The 17205-nt window shown below is 40.7% G+C and overlaps 1 protein-coding gene across 3 annotated transcripts in view; it reads right to left on the minus strand.

Moving 5' to 3' along the window:
- SGMS2 (sphingomyelin synthase 2) overlaps positions 1-16641 on the minus strand; it is an 85991-nt gene extending 69350 nt beyond the window's left edge. For all 3 annotated transcript variants that reach the window (XM_054591643.1, XM_054591644.1, XM_054591645.1), the window contains exon 1: positions 16439-16641. The gene's annotated coding sequence lies outside the window, so the exon portion shown is untranslated. The remainder of the gene's footprint in view (positions 1-16438) is intronic.
- Positions 16642-17205: the final 564 nt, after the last annotated feature.

A 17205-nucleotide genomic window follows, 5' to 3' on the forward strand; every position in this document is an offset into this window, starting at 1 on the left:
CATTATTTAAAAGAAACAAACAAATCCAGCCTCATTTTCCTTAATGATAATGGCAGAGTAAGGCAAGGGGTCAACAGCTCGTGCAAACGGGGCAGAGAAAACCAAAACCAAAACCAAAAAGAACCAGAAATGAAATGTAGGGACTAACACCATATATTACCTTTATTTTTTCTTTTCTATTAAACCATTTAGAAAGGACTTTTATAAATTTCGTCCTTCTAGCTGTTATTTCATAATTTTCCTGCTCCATGCTTGCCTACTAAAGGCAATTGACTTGTTAAGAAGGAAAACAAAACAACAAAAAAGAACTATTAAAAGTGGGGGAAAATATAGGCTTACATTACACCGCGGGATAAAGAATACTGGGGGGGGGGGAAGGTCTACAGTACATGTGACTAATAGTTGAAGAAACAATCAAAGGAAGCAACCACTGCGATGTTTGTAAGTCTGTTTGACAGAGGGAGCCTATGTCTAAAATTCACTGAGGCACAATTGAAAAATAAAGGACAGTTCATTAAGACAGGTGCACTTTACTCCAGTTTCCATCATTGTTTCCCAAATAACCAGAACTAGCTTCATCTCAATTTCTTTCTCACACACATATTAACACACAGAGAGATACATAGAAAAAGATACAGATTATAGCTTCCTTCACATACAAGGTCTGGTAGCAGGAAGGCCTGCTTGAGTGTGGTTGGTAGGGTAATAACATGGATGTAATAATTTATAGTTTTAATTTGAACATTTCACCTAAAATGTCATATGGTGAGCTTGAGTGTGATATTGTTATGTTACAGAATTACATGCTTATTATTTTGTAATAAAAGATTTTGTAATAAAAAAGGGCGTGTTACTTGTACTGGACCCTGTATATTCCTGCATTCCTCCTCAACTAAAATAAGTAACATTAACTATCCTTAATAAACCTGTGTTCTTTAGACATGTATAATCTCAACCTTAATGACAAGAATCTCAGTGATAAAGAAGTTATATCACCCCCTTAGCGTCTTTCTCTTAAAAGTTGCTAGTTTAGTTTACTTTTCTTCTTGATTCCTATGAAGCTATCTTTGCAGACAAATGTGCTGCTTCTGCAACACAGAAACAATTATTAATCAGATTTTTCCTTTTTATCCCTTGTCACGACTGTCCTCACACCTCAGAACAGCATGGGAAGAGTGTGCCCAATTAACCTCACTAAGATTGCTGCTTTGTGTGCATCCACATCTTTCAGGACATCCAGGCCACCAAAAACTCCTCCTCATGACAATCACCTTTTCCCTGACTCTGGTCCATTACAGAGTGTCCTGCAAATGGCACCAAATTGGATTAGAGAGACCAACTGATCTCTACTTTCCTAATATTCTTAGTCTCTTCATCGAAATACAAAATTACACTAACTAAACTACTTAAGGATTTTTCATTGTCTACTTCCAACATCTTTTGTCCATCCCTCCCAACCTCACGGAAGATTAAAAAGAAGAAGTATCATATAAGCGGTATCTATTATTGTTCCTACTAGAGATGGTCTAAGCCTCAAGGAAATTAAAATCCAGTTGAAGATCCAAGGATATTAGATTAAACCCAATAAAAGCCTACTTCTGACTGTCCCAAAATGAGCCCCACAGACAATAACAGATAGAGTGTGCATTCTCAATAGCGAAAACTGGTGCTCTAAAGATAAAAAAAGGCTTTGCGGTCCTCTGGAAGGCATTAAAATTTCAGGGGCAGGGGGCGGGGATAGGAAAAAGCTGTCTAAAAAGACAACAATGAAAAAAAAACCAGGGTTGAGAAACACTGACAGAGAATCCACAGGGAACCAAAAAATCCAATTTAATTGGTTAAATTACCATAAACAAATTACTTAACCTGGTGTCCCCCTTGCTAAGAGCATGGTGAGCATGGGTTTTTTGCTTGGATTCCAACCACCTCTTCTCATCCTTCACTCCTCATTAAACATAAAAGATTAATGCTTTTACCTCAAAGCATTCCTTTTCTGACCACTGTGTAACAGAGGTCTCCCCTCTTCTTCTCTCTCAGGTCCGATCCACTTCCGTTCCTTGTTTGAACTGGGTGCCTCACACACTAGGTGGCAGGCTCCAAGAAGGGGAGGACTACGTCTGTTTCTTCACAAGAGTACACCTAGCCTGATGCAAAACTGCTGCTCGCTGGCCTTGCCAAGCCCTTCCTCTGCATCAGCTTTTATTCTCCTGAAATACAGAAGGGTGTGTCAGGGCCGCTTCCTAGAGATTAACCTCAAGAGAGGGTCTCCACTGCTAGCAATTCGCTAACTCTTTATTTTCTTTTAAAATGACTTCAGGTTTCCCTTGGTCCCAGAGCATAACCTATCAATTTTCTCCAGAATCGTTATCAATTATAAAAATTTTAGTATGATTTTTAGAGATTTTACAATAGTAAAGTTTGTATTAAGGGGAGTGGGCTGGGGGAGGAATTTGCATATTTTTACATTAAAATGCCAGCAAATGAAATGGCATTTTTTACTCATCAAGATGTCCAAGAATTTAAAAGACCTTTCCTTTCTTACTCCAGTGGCCGTTGTTCTATTTCCAGGTGCACCAATAACTGAGCTGCTAATAGAGAGATAAGGCCAGAGAACAGTCCAGGATATGCAACCATTCCACATGCATGGGGTGGGGGTGGGGGCGTGGCAATCTAATGTGAACTAGGCGAGAGCAAGTATACTGAGCAGAGGGAAAACAAACCAGAGATATGGAAGTTGTTTCAAATCAGAACAGCAAACATTTGCACCTTATTGCCACCCTTATATTAACTTCTGCCCATTTAGGAGGAGCCAGGTCAGGCGTTGTTACAGTGAAATGCAACTTAGTGAAAAAATAATATTTGGAGATCAGGAAGATTAAAGTTCTTTTGACTTGCTTACAACAACTATATGTGTGTGTGTGTGTATCCTTCTACAGTATCAAGACATTTGGCAAGTTCTAAACTATATACTTTTTCTTTTGCTATCTCCATATCTTGATATATAGACACATATATATGCATATGTGTATATGCATGTATGTATATAATTCATTTATATCCATATATATGTATAAAAGATATGTGGATTAAAACAAAAATATTTAATTCCCTCAGTTTTCTACTAAATGTGATTTTTTTTTTAAAGATTTTACCTATTTTTAGAGAGGGGGGAAGGGAGAGGGAAAGAGAGGGAGAGCAACATCAACATATGGGTTGTCTCTCGAGCACCCCCTACTGGGGACCTAGCCCGCAAGGCAAGCATGTGCCCTGACTGGGAATCAAACCGGTGACCCTTTGGTTCACAGGCCAGCACTCAATCCACTGAGCCACACCAGCCAGGGCTAAATGTGGTCTTTAATTAGGGTGACCATATAATTTAACATCCTTACTAATAATTTTACCAGGACAACAGGTATACACTGGGACATATAATCAGGACACATAATCATCTTAATTATAATAATGTCCATGAAAAACCGCAAGATTTCAGGAAATAAATATCAGATGAACGATATTAAAATGCATCTCCTTTAGTAAAGTTTTTTTAAAAGGTTTTAAGAAATGAATTTTTAAAGATGAAGTCCACAAAACATTTTGTCCCTATTAGGCAACATCCAATTAAACAAAGGATATAAAAGAATAAATAGTAAGTTATTAAGATATGGAATTAATCTCTAATTGGACCAGAAGCTTAAATTAATATTTTCTTTGATTAAGAAAACCATTCCTTTCTAAACACATTAGCTGGCCCTATACCATTTCTGTACCACAATCTCTAGTACCACTTAGTTATTTTTGTTACTAGGAAACATCTGCACAAAAACAAGATTAAAACCTCCCCTTGCTTCTATTCTTCCACCTGAAGGAATAACCTCCATTATTAGCAATACACTTAATATCTCCACAGCAACTGGTATTATAATTGGGGTGTTGCAACAGAAGGATAACAAAGTCGAAAACAAAGGGATAGTATTGTAGAAGGAAAAAACACTTCCGCACAGCCTTGGTGGGAAAATAACTACCAAGGGGGAAAAAAGGAAAACTTGCTAACAAGAACCTTTTTGAGATTGCTAAGGTCAGTCACTACTAGGCCTTTAAGACATTTAAGTATGCAAGGGGGCAAATCAAGTACCAAAAATGGTGAAATGTACAGAGTAACTGCAGTGGCTTCACCAAAAGAACGCAGAGATGTGAAGAGATAAAGTTCCTGAAACACAGAAGTGATTTCCACAGGTTTTCATACGTGTCTCCTAAGAAGGTACATAGATGTAATACAAACAGAAAAAGTAGTACATAAGATTACTCAACTCATTAATTCAGAAACATGTATTGAGTGTCTGCATCATGCTATGAAATATTCCCCCCAAAAGTATAAATTTAGTTCCCAAGAAGCTCAGTGGAGAAGGAACATAATTTCAACAGAAAAACTATATTACGATATGGTAGTCCAGTAACAGAGAAAGGCCTCAGTACTCTGGAAAAAAGAGGGAACACCTAGCCTAGGTGGATGGAGTAGAGAAGGGAGAGTGAGGGGAGGCTGGAGATCAGTTCATTTGTGCTTTCAATCGCTCTAAATACAGCTCAACAAGATCAGCACCTAAAGGAGTCGTCCACATTGCAAAACCCGGTGAATACTGTGTTCTCATCTTACTCAACTCAGCAAAACTTACAACAGAACTGAGGACTCCACCCTGCTTTAAACACAAGATTCTGTTTTGCATCTGCAACACAGCTCTTCTGGTCTTCTCCTACCTCCCTGGTTCCTCCTTGGTCTCCCACCTGATCTATTGCTCTGTTATTCCTCCGGGTCTGATCTCTATCTCCCTGCTCTGCCTACAAAAGCTCCCTAGGTGATTCTAGATTTCCCTAACCTTATGTACCACTTCTATGCTGACACAACTCTGGCCCTGACCTTGTCCCCGAATGTAGGTCCCTCTATCACTGCTGGCCATTTCACAGCTATCTCCATTAAGATGACTAATAGGCAACTCAAACTAACCAATGGCCAAAACATAACTCTATTTCCTACAAGCCTGTCACCCACCAAAACACTAGGAGTCCTGTTTGATTTCTCCTATCGTCACCCCTCCAAACCTATCTCCCTAAGTCGTGTTGACTCTACCTCCGCACCTCTCAAATCCACCCACCGCTCTCCACCTCCGATACCACTACTCTACTCCAGGCCACGCCGCCTCTCATGCAGAATGTTGCCAAGAGCTACATAATTGATCTCCTTGATCCTCCTCTTGTCCCCTTTCACCCCACTCTGCCCAGCAGTTAAGCTACATGGTTGTTATAAATGTAACTCAGATCATATTCCTCTCTTTCTTGGATCACTTCACAAAAGCTTCTCATTGCATTTGGAATGAGACTCGCACTGCATACAATGTCGGCAAGCGTTACCCCACCTGGCCCTGCCTGCCTCATCCCCTTCTCTCTCTGGCCACTCTCTCCTGCCCACATTCTGCAGCCAGGCTGGCCTCCCTCCCTTTCCCTGTGTGACCAAGCACTTTCCCTCCCCAGGCAGATGCACATTCTGTTCCCTCTGCTGGCTCCTCCCTATCCTTTCTTCACATCTGAGTGCAAGTCTGACCTCTCCCAACAAACCTTTCTTGACATTGCTATTGCAAATGTCCCCGGTCACTCTCTACTGTGCCACCACGTTTCCTTCAAAGAAGTCCCAATCTGCACTTATCTTGTTTGTTTGTTGGTTTTACTCACTTATCATCTGCTCAACCTCCCTTTTCAACACCTTTTCCTCTCTGAGCACATAAACTCAAACAATCTCCATTAGGGTAGAAACCTTGACCATGGTTCACTGAATCCCTTGGGTCAAAAATAATGTCTAGCACAAAGCAAGTGCTCAAAAAATTGTGTTGAATGCATTAATCAATTTCAGAAGGAATTAAGGAGGGCTGGGACTCTGTTTCAGCCATCTATGCAGTGCAGGTATTTGATGGAGTCAGCACATTTATGAAGTCCAAGGCAACCTATTTTGAGAACTTTGTGAGAACAGTAGCTTGCCCAGTGGCGGGGGGAAATTTCCTGGTATGAAATCCACTGCTTTGGGTTCTTACAGGATGGTTACGTCCTGGAGGCAAGTCAGCAAGTGGTCCAGGATCTGGCCGTTGCACGCTCAGAAACTACTTTGTCAGTTCTCCTTGGAGAGAGAAGCTCTGGACCTCTGATTTGTACTAACAAAGATGCGACAGTAAACACGGAACTTTTAATTTATCAATGACAACTGGGAGGTGACTAGTGAAGGTACTTCCTTGATCATGTACATAGCCAAGGCATCCTCATTCTGCTACAGAGACACTGGCCGGGAAAAGCAAGCTATTAACCAATAATTGCTTGATGAGGATAAAATGAAAGGAAATGAGTCAGTCATATAGGGCATTACACCCACAGAGCCATGCCTTGAGAACTTTCTACACAAAAGCATTTTAGACTACAGATCAAAACTCTCCTTCACTCACATCATTTGATTTTTTTCTACACCTTCACATTTATAAGAGGAAATTGATCATAATTTATATGTGTCTGTGTATAGAGTCCAGCACAAATAACACCCCTTTTTTAAATTACAAAAGCTTTTATTATAAAATCATAAGCATGTAATTAATTCTGTAACATAACAATATCACACTCAAGCACACCATATGACATTTTAAGTGAGATGTTCAAATTAAAACCATAAATTATTACACCCATATTATTACCCTACCAACCACACTCAAGCAGGCGTTACTTCTGTTGGACCCTGTGTTTCCCCCTAAACTAACGAAGCAATTCCGTACCTAAAAAGGGTATACTTAAAAGAACTGCAAATATGAAAATACCTTATCTCATGATTTTAAGAATTTTTAATATTTTTATACTTCTACCTAAGAGAGCCTATTCCGCCCCCCCCCCGAAACTCCTAGACATCTATTTACACCATCCAGCTAATTTGCCACCATATTTTCTTAAAGTTATTTTTTAAAAAATCCTACATTATCCTGTATTTTATTTCCCAAGGCAAGAAGATTCCCAAGATTTTATTTCTTACTCTGGTGCTTTTTCTGCACTGTACCAACAAGAGACCCTTAACTGAAGGAAGTTGTCTCCAAATCACAGTGTAAGACTGTTATTGGATGATTTCTTAAGGAAAAAAACTAACTAACTCCATGATGGCATTTCTTGTTATTTTTAATTTCAGTAATTGATGCTTCCATTCCAAGATATCATCTACTCTGGGGGCCTACAGTCCCCCAAGTTCTTACTACAGATAACCCAATGAATGCTAACACCTTTTGTTTGTTTAATTCATCACAATGAGGGAAGCCCTTGTAGAGATATACCCTTGCTTTCAGAGAATACAAAGAATATTGTTAGGCAAGCAGAGCAAACACAAGGTTAAAAAAATTTAAAGGGAATCTGAAATGAAAACTCAAGTGATAACCTCCACCACCACATTTAGGCTATCATCTTATCCCAGACAAAGCAAGGCTGTGACCCCGACTCCACGGGACGCAGAACCACGTTTCCGTCAGACAACTCTCACGAAAAAGGCCGACACGGCTCCACTTGCTCCAGAATCAATAAGGCCATTTTTTGGTTGAAACCTTGGTACTGTCCTTTTAAATATTTTCTAGTTATAAAAATGTCGAGAATTACCAAAAGGTAACTGCCCTTAACACCCCTTGACCAAAGTGGTTAATTTTATATGTAAACTAAAACAGCCTCCAAATGTAAACACTCTCTATGCCTGATATGTCCATAACAATGTGTCATGAGATTAGGTAGCCCTTCCCCAGTCCTGGCAAGGGAATAAATCAAAACATAGATTGTTCTACTAACTTCCTGCATTAGTTTCCTGTTGCTGCTGTAACAACTTACTACAAATTTAGTGGCATAAAACACAACAAATTTATTTTCTTACAGCTCTCACTGGGCTAAAATCAAAGTATCAGCATAGCTGCATTTCTTTCTGGGATTCAGGGGAGAGCACATTTCCTTGATTTTTCCAGTTTCTGAAACAGACTGCACATTTCTTGGCTCATGGCTCCTTCCATCTTCAAAGCCAGCAATGGCTGCTGGAGTTTTTCAAGTGATGCCAAATCTCCGGTTCGGACTCTTCTGCTTCCCTTTTGCACTTACAAGGACCATTGTGATTGCAAGTGGGTCCACTCAGAAAACCCAGGGTTATCTCCATATCTTAGTATCACCTTATTAGCAGCCTTAACTCCATCCACAACCTTAATTCCCCTTTGCCATGTATTAAAATAATAGGTTCTGGGGATTGAGATGTGAACGTCTTTGGAGGACTGTTATTCTATGTACTCCTGTCTTCTACTGTCTTCAATAGTAATTAGAAAACAGCCAGAAAAACCTCACATGTACAAGCTACTCTCTTCAAATAAGGACATTTAACTGTTTTAATTTACAATAGGGGAAAGCCCTAAAATGAAAATAAAATAAAATAAAATAAAAACCATTAGAATAGGGGCTGTAATTTGCAGCTTTTCTTGCTGAGTTAAGGGTGTTGAATAGAGGAATGAGAGAGAGAATACATTGCCGCTTTCCCAGACCCCATAGAGTACTCACCAGCTTTTAGAGAAAAATGTTTGACAATACTATATGGAAAATTTGGCATCACTACCTTTCAATAACAAGAACGAAATACAGGACCTAGTTGCAATCCTCCACATGGTAAATCAAGGGGTTGACAGCTTAAGAAACTTAGACAGATGTGATCTTTTTCCTTTGATAAAGCTGCAAATTGAAGGACATAAATGGGGCCCAAACTGTGCGATGCATGCTAGACTCCACAATCAACAGCGCAGTGGTTAAGACTGCAGCCAAACGGTCTGCTTTAGAACCTAGCTCTGTTGTGCGACCTTAAGCAAGTGACTTAACCTCTGTCTCAAACAGAAACCCTAAAATGGGTATAATATCTGCTTCACAGTAATTTAGGAGGACTAAATGGCTAACAGTACTCAAAACAAATCCTGGCACATAGAGAGTACTGTAAGTATTTGTTAGGTAAAATTTTAAATCTTCCTACGCCCTGATCATAACCGGCCAATCAAGCAATATCCCAAGGGAATGTACTTTTCAGCACTAGTAATCTATCATAGAGGATATGCTATTTTACACACACACTCACACAGTTTAACACAAACAATGCCCTTTGTTGCTATTGAAGTACGGTAGCAACTACTGGGGTAGTGATAACTGGATGGGTAAGCAACTCAAAGAACAAATGCAAATCCAGAAACAGTAGCGGCTGTGTTAACTAAACTGTCTCAGGGCCTCCTAAAGAAAGATGCAGAGCGTTGGGACGGACAGTAGGGTTTGTGATTCTTAATGGCCCTGGCATTTTCCGGAGCCGTGGTGTTCATGGTACAGTACTCCCCGGAAGGCTGAGCTCTGCAAGGAGAGCGGCATTCGCGCCGTGCCAACACTGCGAGCATCTGCTGAGAGGCCCAGCGTGTTGTGACTGCAGCTTTGAAAGCTTTTCAGCATCCACGGCTGATCTTATAAACTTCTTATGAAAGTTCCTGAATTCAGTGGCAGTGTACAATTGACTTGAATATTTTTATTTTAACCCTGAAGTAAAGGAGGAAGGGAAGATGAGGGATAAGATCCAGGCCCTACCATCACAGGCAAGATGTGACAAATAGATACTCTATTAATAAGCAATCCATTTTAATGAGAAATAACAATTGGATTTTTGAGATAAAAGGACTGAATCCTTTGTTTTCAAAGTTAGAGGTACAGCTTATATGTAAAGAAATAACAATAGCTGAGGCACTCAGTACTTACTATGAGTCAGGCATTATTCTCAATGTTGTACCCACATAAAATCATATCATTCATAAGGTCACCTTATGAAGTATATACTGTTTTATTTCCTTTTCCAGCCAGAGAATGGAAGTGCATCTGGGAAAGTTGCTCAAGGTCACCTAGTGGCGAGTGATGGTAAGTGTTGGGACTCCAGTCCACGCTGGCCTAACTCATCTTGCTGGCCTTCCTTCACAGATGGTATAAGCCAGCAGAGACCAGAGGGAAACATTCCAGGAGATGGGGTGGGAACATTCAATCCTGTGTCAAAAGTACATCCCAACAAACCTGCCATATCTCAGAACCAGAGGAGACATTACAGAAAGCTGTGAAGCATTTTGGGCAGCTCATGGTCATTAGAATCCCCTGCCTCTGGCTCCAAATCCCTGCTCCACCTACCAGCTCTGCAGCCTTGAGTACATTCACCTTCCTATGTCATTCCTACCTGCACAGAATATACAATTTCTATTCTGCAGGCCTGTCTGAAGATGAAGACAGCATTTCCATTTGGCCATTGCTATCCTATCTCAGAGGACCAACCGTTTTTTAACACTCACTATTTTACTTCACTACCTCCAGCTCTGTGTATGATGAAGCTTGGAAAACTAACCTGAACACTTGGCCTCTCTGCCTGGCCCCTCTGTTTCAAAGGCATCCCTTCTCTTCCAACTACTGCTGCCAGCCTTCTTCTGAAAGGTCTTCACAACTCTTTGGAGACGGGGTGCCGGGGCGGGGCGGGGGCTAACTGAAGGTACCCTCCCAGGCACGCCTGCTAGTTAAGCAGCCCATGACCCCAAACCAATTACTCCTTCTTTGACCCTCTTCCCTACCCCTAAATTGAAAAACAAAAAAAAACAAAAAAAAAAAAACCAAAACCCAAAACAAACAAACAAAAAAAAAACAAAACCCTCATTCCTTCACATTTTCTCTAGGTGTCAGATCAGACCACCTAACTGAAGTAGTTCTCAGGTAAGGCAGAGTATCCTTAACTCATCCAGGTGGGCCTGTGTTCCAAAGTAGCTTCCCAGATTCTCATCGCCAGAGCAGGCAAGAGACGCCTCTGACACACATTTTTACTCCTGCCAAGGCCCTCGGGGATTGTACACATGACCCGGGTTCCAACAGGAGAAGCCAGTTCCCAGCAGGCCTTGAGAGGAGTAGACGTACACCCCCATCTCCAGGAACACAGAATCTGCCTTTGGCATTGTCCCATCTCCTCTCTGCAGTTCCTTTCCCACCTCCAGGGACACCCCGACTGTCAGTCGCTTCCAATTGGTGGAAAGGCTTTTTAAAAGTTTAATTCTTACCATGTGTTTTGCATTTCTAATCATCTTCATTAAAAGTGATTAACCTCCAGGGGTAGACGCTTATTCCCCAATTTTCCATACATACGATGCCTGCAGTTCCACAGTTTCAATTGGACAGTAATTTGCCTTTATTCAGCTAACCATGGCGCACTTTCCTGGTGTGGGCAGAAATGCAGGGTAAACTTAGTGTTGAGAATGCTTAAGGTGGGTATTTCAGCTCTTGCTCAATTTTGTCTGAGGCTGGTCCTGACATCCGGGCATTTCTCCTTCCACAGTCAAAAGGTGTCCCTACACACGAGCCTCAGCACAGGCCCTAACCAGGCAGAGAAGTGGTACATACTTGAAGGGCCCTCTGGTACAGTTTCACCTGACTTGACTTTTGGGACTTGAATCTGTTACCTTTCATCCCCTTTCATTCCCCTCCACTTCAACAATTTCAGCATGTGATTTTATTTAATTTTTTAAGAACAGTACAAAGGGGTATACTGAAAGAAAAGATGTATATACAAGACACTCAATCTAGTTAAGGCGTCTTCAAAAAAAAAAATCTACGAATGTGCGTAAGTTTGATTTGAAAGTTTTAAGCAATACTATTAAACTAAGACACAAAATTGTAAGATTGAATTTTGAACTGTAAGCAAATAATCAAATTAGGGTTTAGAAGTAAGGAAAAAACAATCAGCAAATAACTGATTATCCTATTTACATTAATTCTATTAACTGATTTTTTAATTCTGCTCCAAATTGTAAGTCATTATTAGAAATTAATAAATTGAACTGATCTGGATTTCTGTATGAAGATGCTGAATTGAACACCACTCATATTCCAATATCATTTATCATATCTATCAGGATAAAGTAACTAGCACTGGAAATGGAAAATTAAACACAAAGCAAAATTAAACTTTTGGCTCAAGGTAGCCAAGAAAGTATGATTTTATAGTACTGGATTGGCAAAAAAGTCTGTTATTTTTTTTCCATAAAATAAAAGACACATTTTTCATTTTCATCAATAACTTTATTGATTTGGATATTTTGAGTACGTTGGCTATCTCCCATTACTGGCTTCTAGTGGGCAGAGGCCAGAGGTGCTGCTAAACATCTTCCAATGCCTAAGACAGTCCCATAGCAAAGAATTATTTGGTCACAATGTCAATAGTACCAAGAAACTCTGCAAACCACCTTTGACATGTCCAATCTGTCACAGCACCTTCTCCATACACTGCACAAATCTTTTGTGTGTGTGTGTTTCAGTTCCATTTTTACCTTTCTTGAACTATTAAACCATAATATGCCCACAATGTTGCGTATCTTCTTTCATCTTCAATATTAAAATGGCTGCACAAAACTTCATCAATTTTGATAAGTTTTTTTTAAAGCATGCTAATAATAACAACTGTCATAATACAATCTAACAAAATTATTTCGAATGAAGTTAAAGACAACTAAGCACTACTAGAGCCACTGTACAAAAAATAGTAAACAAACTTTTTGGCCAACCCAATAAAATTTGAGAATGTTTAAATGAAGTTCTACTTTATACCTATAATGAAAATTTCCAATTGGAAATTTCTTGCACTTCCATTAAATCAACACAATATGCCTTACCAATGATACACTTTTCAAATATTCAAACGACAAATGTGTAGGGTGGTGTTTTTTTTAAAGAAAAAAAGGTAGCCTATTTAAAAGTGTTTAAGCTTATTTCAAACCTAATGATAAATCTGCTAAATGCAATATGTGAAAAATTTAACCTGTCTATCTCACTGGGTACCTAAGGAAGCAAAGTGAAGAAGTAGAGTTTATTTTAGAGAGCTGCTTGGCACAGTTAGCTCGGCTCCATTCTGCTCTCCTTCCCCACGAGAGAAGTTTGCTTTGGGGCTAATATCAATAACACAAACAGTTCTTTAAGAAAGCCTGTGTGTTCCATTTTCATCAGATAAATCCCTTATGCAATGAGCTACTGACCTATTGTGCAGCTCCACAGAGAATGTTGATCCTATTGCTGAAATCTTAAGAGAAACACTAAAGGTACAGAGAAACTAAAACTCAAATTTTAAAGAGGAAGGAGAAACTTTTCTAATCCTGAATATGGTTTTAAAAAGGGCAGCTAAATTAAACATTGTAAATCACTTTTTAAAGTGACTATAATAATCATGGATATGCACAGAGATATAGCTACAAGGATATTTAATGTAAAGTCGCTTAAAATAATGAAAACTGGAAACAAACAAATCGACTGTTTAACAATAGGAGACTGAGTAAGTTAAAATGCAGACATATAATAGAAGACTATAAATGACATTGTATGAGAATTTTAGAGATATAAAGATGCCCATGTTTGGGTGGGAAAAAAGTAAGTTAGTAAATAGTATGTAGGGAATAGCCCAGTTTTGCAGAGAATAACTTTCTAGCTATACAACTTCAAGACAGTTACTTAATTTCTCTAAATCAGTTTTCTCCTCAATAAAAAGGAGATCATTGGAATACCTACCTCATAGGGCTACAGTGAGGATTATAAGAGATTCTGTGTATAAAACAACTGACACATTGCCTGGCTGATAGTAAGCTTGATACATGCTAGCTCTTTGTTATATGTTCATGGGGTGAAAAAGAACTTGAAGATATAGCGGTAAGTAATTTTCTGGGTGGTGGCTGGTTTAACTTGTACCATACTACTTCTAATATGAGGAAATATTAATAAATAGGAATATTCACACACAGTGATTATTCTTTTAATAATCTACCAAAGTGCTTTCTTCACAATAAATAAATCTTGATTGAGTTGAATTTATCCTTCAGAATTCATTTAAACAAGTTTGCCCTAGAACATTTAAAATTACTTAACTAAAGGGCTAAACTTGTTTATAATATATTGGGTAAAGCAACACATATTTATGTTGTTCAGCCTCATAATAATTTAAGAGCCACAATTCAAGACCTCTTATGCCACTAGAACTTGCCACTAGAACTTGCATTATCAGTGGAGGAAAGTCTAAGGTACCTTAATTAGTTCTAGTTTCTTCCCAACCATTCCCCTTTCTCCTTTTTGACACTTTCATTTCCTTTCTATAATCAAAGCCAGAGGGAACTACATAGGACTGTAAGCCTCAAAGGCAGTAACAGTGTCTCCTTCCTCTTAGCATCCTTAGCATCGAGCATAGTGGCTGGAACGGTAGTTGCTCAATAAATATTCACCAACAGTAGTTCAGAAGAGAGGCTTCAATTTCTCCATAAGAGAACTGGATAAAGGTAGATAGGCTACCTTTAGTCTGAAACTGTCTAGAATTCTAAGTAGTTGTTTCTTTAAAATAATAATAAAAATAATAATAATCTCACTTCTAAGTATCACTTCTTTAAAAAAAAGTTCACCCTGGCTGGTGTGGCTCAGTGGATTGAGCCCCAGCCTACGAATTGAAAGGTCACGTATTCGATCCCCATTCAGGGCGCAGGCCTGGGCCAGGTCCCCAGTTGGGGGCGTGTGAGAGGCAACCGACTGATGTATCTCTCACACATTGATGTTTTTCTTCCCCCCTTTCTCCCTCCCTTCTCCTCTCTATTAAAAAAAAAAGGTAAATAAAATAAAATCTTTTAATTCTCATTTGCATCCCATTGTCTATTTTAATGGATATAAGATTATTTCTTTTTTTGTGTATTTTTTTTAAAGTCCCACAGGAATCCCAAAGAGTTTAAGTAACTTGCTCAGAGTAACTCAGTAAGTTACCACCCAGATAGCCTCAGGTATTCTGGATGCCACCGCTCTCTCAAGATCTTTCTACAATGGCACTGAGGAAAAACACCCATGACCTTTGACCCTAAAAGTTGTTGTAGATATGGCAAAAACAAATGTTTTCAATAACACCCGAACCAATGCTTAGGCTTCTTTGGAATATTTCCTAGAGATCTTATGAGATTCTGGCAGAAGAGAAACTGAGGACAGGAGGCAGCAATGCAAAGGTGTCCAAGTGTTTCCCTCCAGGTTCATATGTCAACCAGCTTTACTTAAAAACGAAACTAAAAAAACCAAATTAAATATTAACTGATTTAAAAAAAAAACAACAACGCTTCAACCAGAAGACTATTGTGAAGTAAAAGTATCGTTAAACCAAGGGAATATTGCACAGGTTTGTTTCCGTTTTTTTTTTTTTTAAAGAACAAAGGAGTTAAGGATAAAGTTAGAGAGTTTTCCACACATCCAGCTTTCCTCCAAATTCTGTTTTCACTTTCAGCCACTCTTTGTTTAAACACTGACTGGCAGCTCCCTCAACAAGAAGTGGGAACCAAACACCTTTCAGGTATACACACTGAAACGTTTACCTTCCTGAACACATCCCTCCTCATTCCGAGAAACTTGCCAAAGGACTTCACATACAAAACTCAGTCCACCAGATTTATAAGTAGGAAAACTTGTGGAAATTAACTGGTTATTACCTGAGTCTGCTGGAACACCCTGTTATTTATATATAAAGTTACAATCTGTTGGGGTCTGCTTCGTGCCAGACATTACAGGTCTTTTGCGCTTTAATTCTAATTACCCTCTTAAGTCCTTATAGTCCCATTTTACTGAATCAGAGTGTTTAATGTAACAGAACCCAACCGTTTAATAAATGGGAGGAGGGGTGAAACCAAAGATTGATTTATTAAGTTAAGTTTAAATTCAAAATTCACACCTGACCTAGAGGCAGTAAATAGATCTCTCCGAAAATTTAAAATACATATCAAAAGAATTTTAAGATCCTATCAGATCAGACAAGATATAGAAGAATGACAAAGATTGATAAATAAAAGATTGCAGGACACGGCACCGGAGTTTCAAGACATAGCCGCGGGCTATTAACAATCACCCATATCTCAAAAAGACAAACAGGTCCCTTCCCACCTATTTGCGCTGAGAAACCAAGTCTTTCCTTAAGGGGACCGCGAAATGTTGAAAGGTTTCAGTGTGGGCTGCCCAGAGCCTCTCAAAAAGAAAAAGAGAATCAGTCCCTCCTTCACCACCTGAACTTCAGCCTTGACCTCCCGAGTGGTTCTGGACAACCTACGGTTTAAAGTGTCCTTTCGGCGCCAGGACCGAGTTACCCGAAATCGTTGCAAATGAATGAGCTGAACGCTCAAAGCAGAGACTTAAGCCACACGTCCATCCTCTATCTGGCAGAATCGAAGCCGAATGTCCTGGGGTGGAGCTCGCGGGGCCGAATTAGAGCCGCGTCCCTGCTACCAATCCACCTTCCCTTTCCCTGAGCTTCGCAGTACGCGCTGCTTCCCAGCCCATCCTCCTCCCACCCCCTCCGGGTGCTCCTTACCTGCTTCCAGCCGAAGGCACTAGCTCCCCGCGGAGGATTTGCTAGCGGACGGAGCCCGCTGCCGCAGCCACCCCCGCAGCCGAGGCCGCTAGAAAGTTTGCTCGGGGTCTCGCCCTCCCGCGGCCCCCGCCCCCGAGGCCAGTGTCGGCGGCGCTGCAGCACCAGCAGGGCTCTGGTGGCTCAGTGCGCGCCGAGGGCGGGGTCTCCCCGCCCCTCTCCGCCAGCGGATCGGCGCTCGGTGTTTACCGCGGCCCCGCGGCCGGCTCTCCCCGCCCGCCGCTTTGCGCGCTCCTGACATCATTCATTCTCTCACACCCTCGCCCGCCCACTCCATGTCCAAACAGTGACTCACCGCGGGCCGCTAGTGGCAGCGCCAGCTCCTGGTGCTGTGGCTCTCCGGGCGCAGAGCGGAGCTCGAAAAACCGGTGCGACTTCTCAAGAAGAAAACCCGGGTCGACACTCCCCTTTCCCAGCCATTAAAGGTGCAGGGAAGAAGGTACTTGGCAGGAAAGGCCGATAAGCTCTGCGCGCGGAGTCTGAGCTCCCGGAGCGGACCTCCGTGACCAGTGACGGAGACCAATCTGGGAAAGTTGTTTGTTTAGGTGTCACTCCCAGTAACTTTCAGGGGTGGGGCCGGGAAGCGATCCCCGACCCCCGCAACTCGCCTAATTCAGGAACTGCTTCCTGACATTGACGTGAGTGGGTTTCGGGACACCGGCGGTTATTCAAAGGGTGTTGCCGGGGCCTAAGTCTGAGAGGTGTGTGCC

Source organism: Pteronotus mesoamericanus, unplaced genomic scaffold (assembly GCF_021234165.1).
Source record: "Pteronotus mesoamericanus isolate MK-2021 breed Mesoamerican mustached bat unplaced genomic scaffold, CSHL_Meso_final scaffold_232, whole genome shotgun sequence".
NCBI lineage: Eukaryota > Metazoa > Chordata > Mammalia > Chiroptera > Mormoopidae > Pteronotus > Pteronotus mesoamericanus.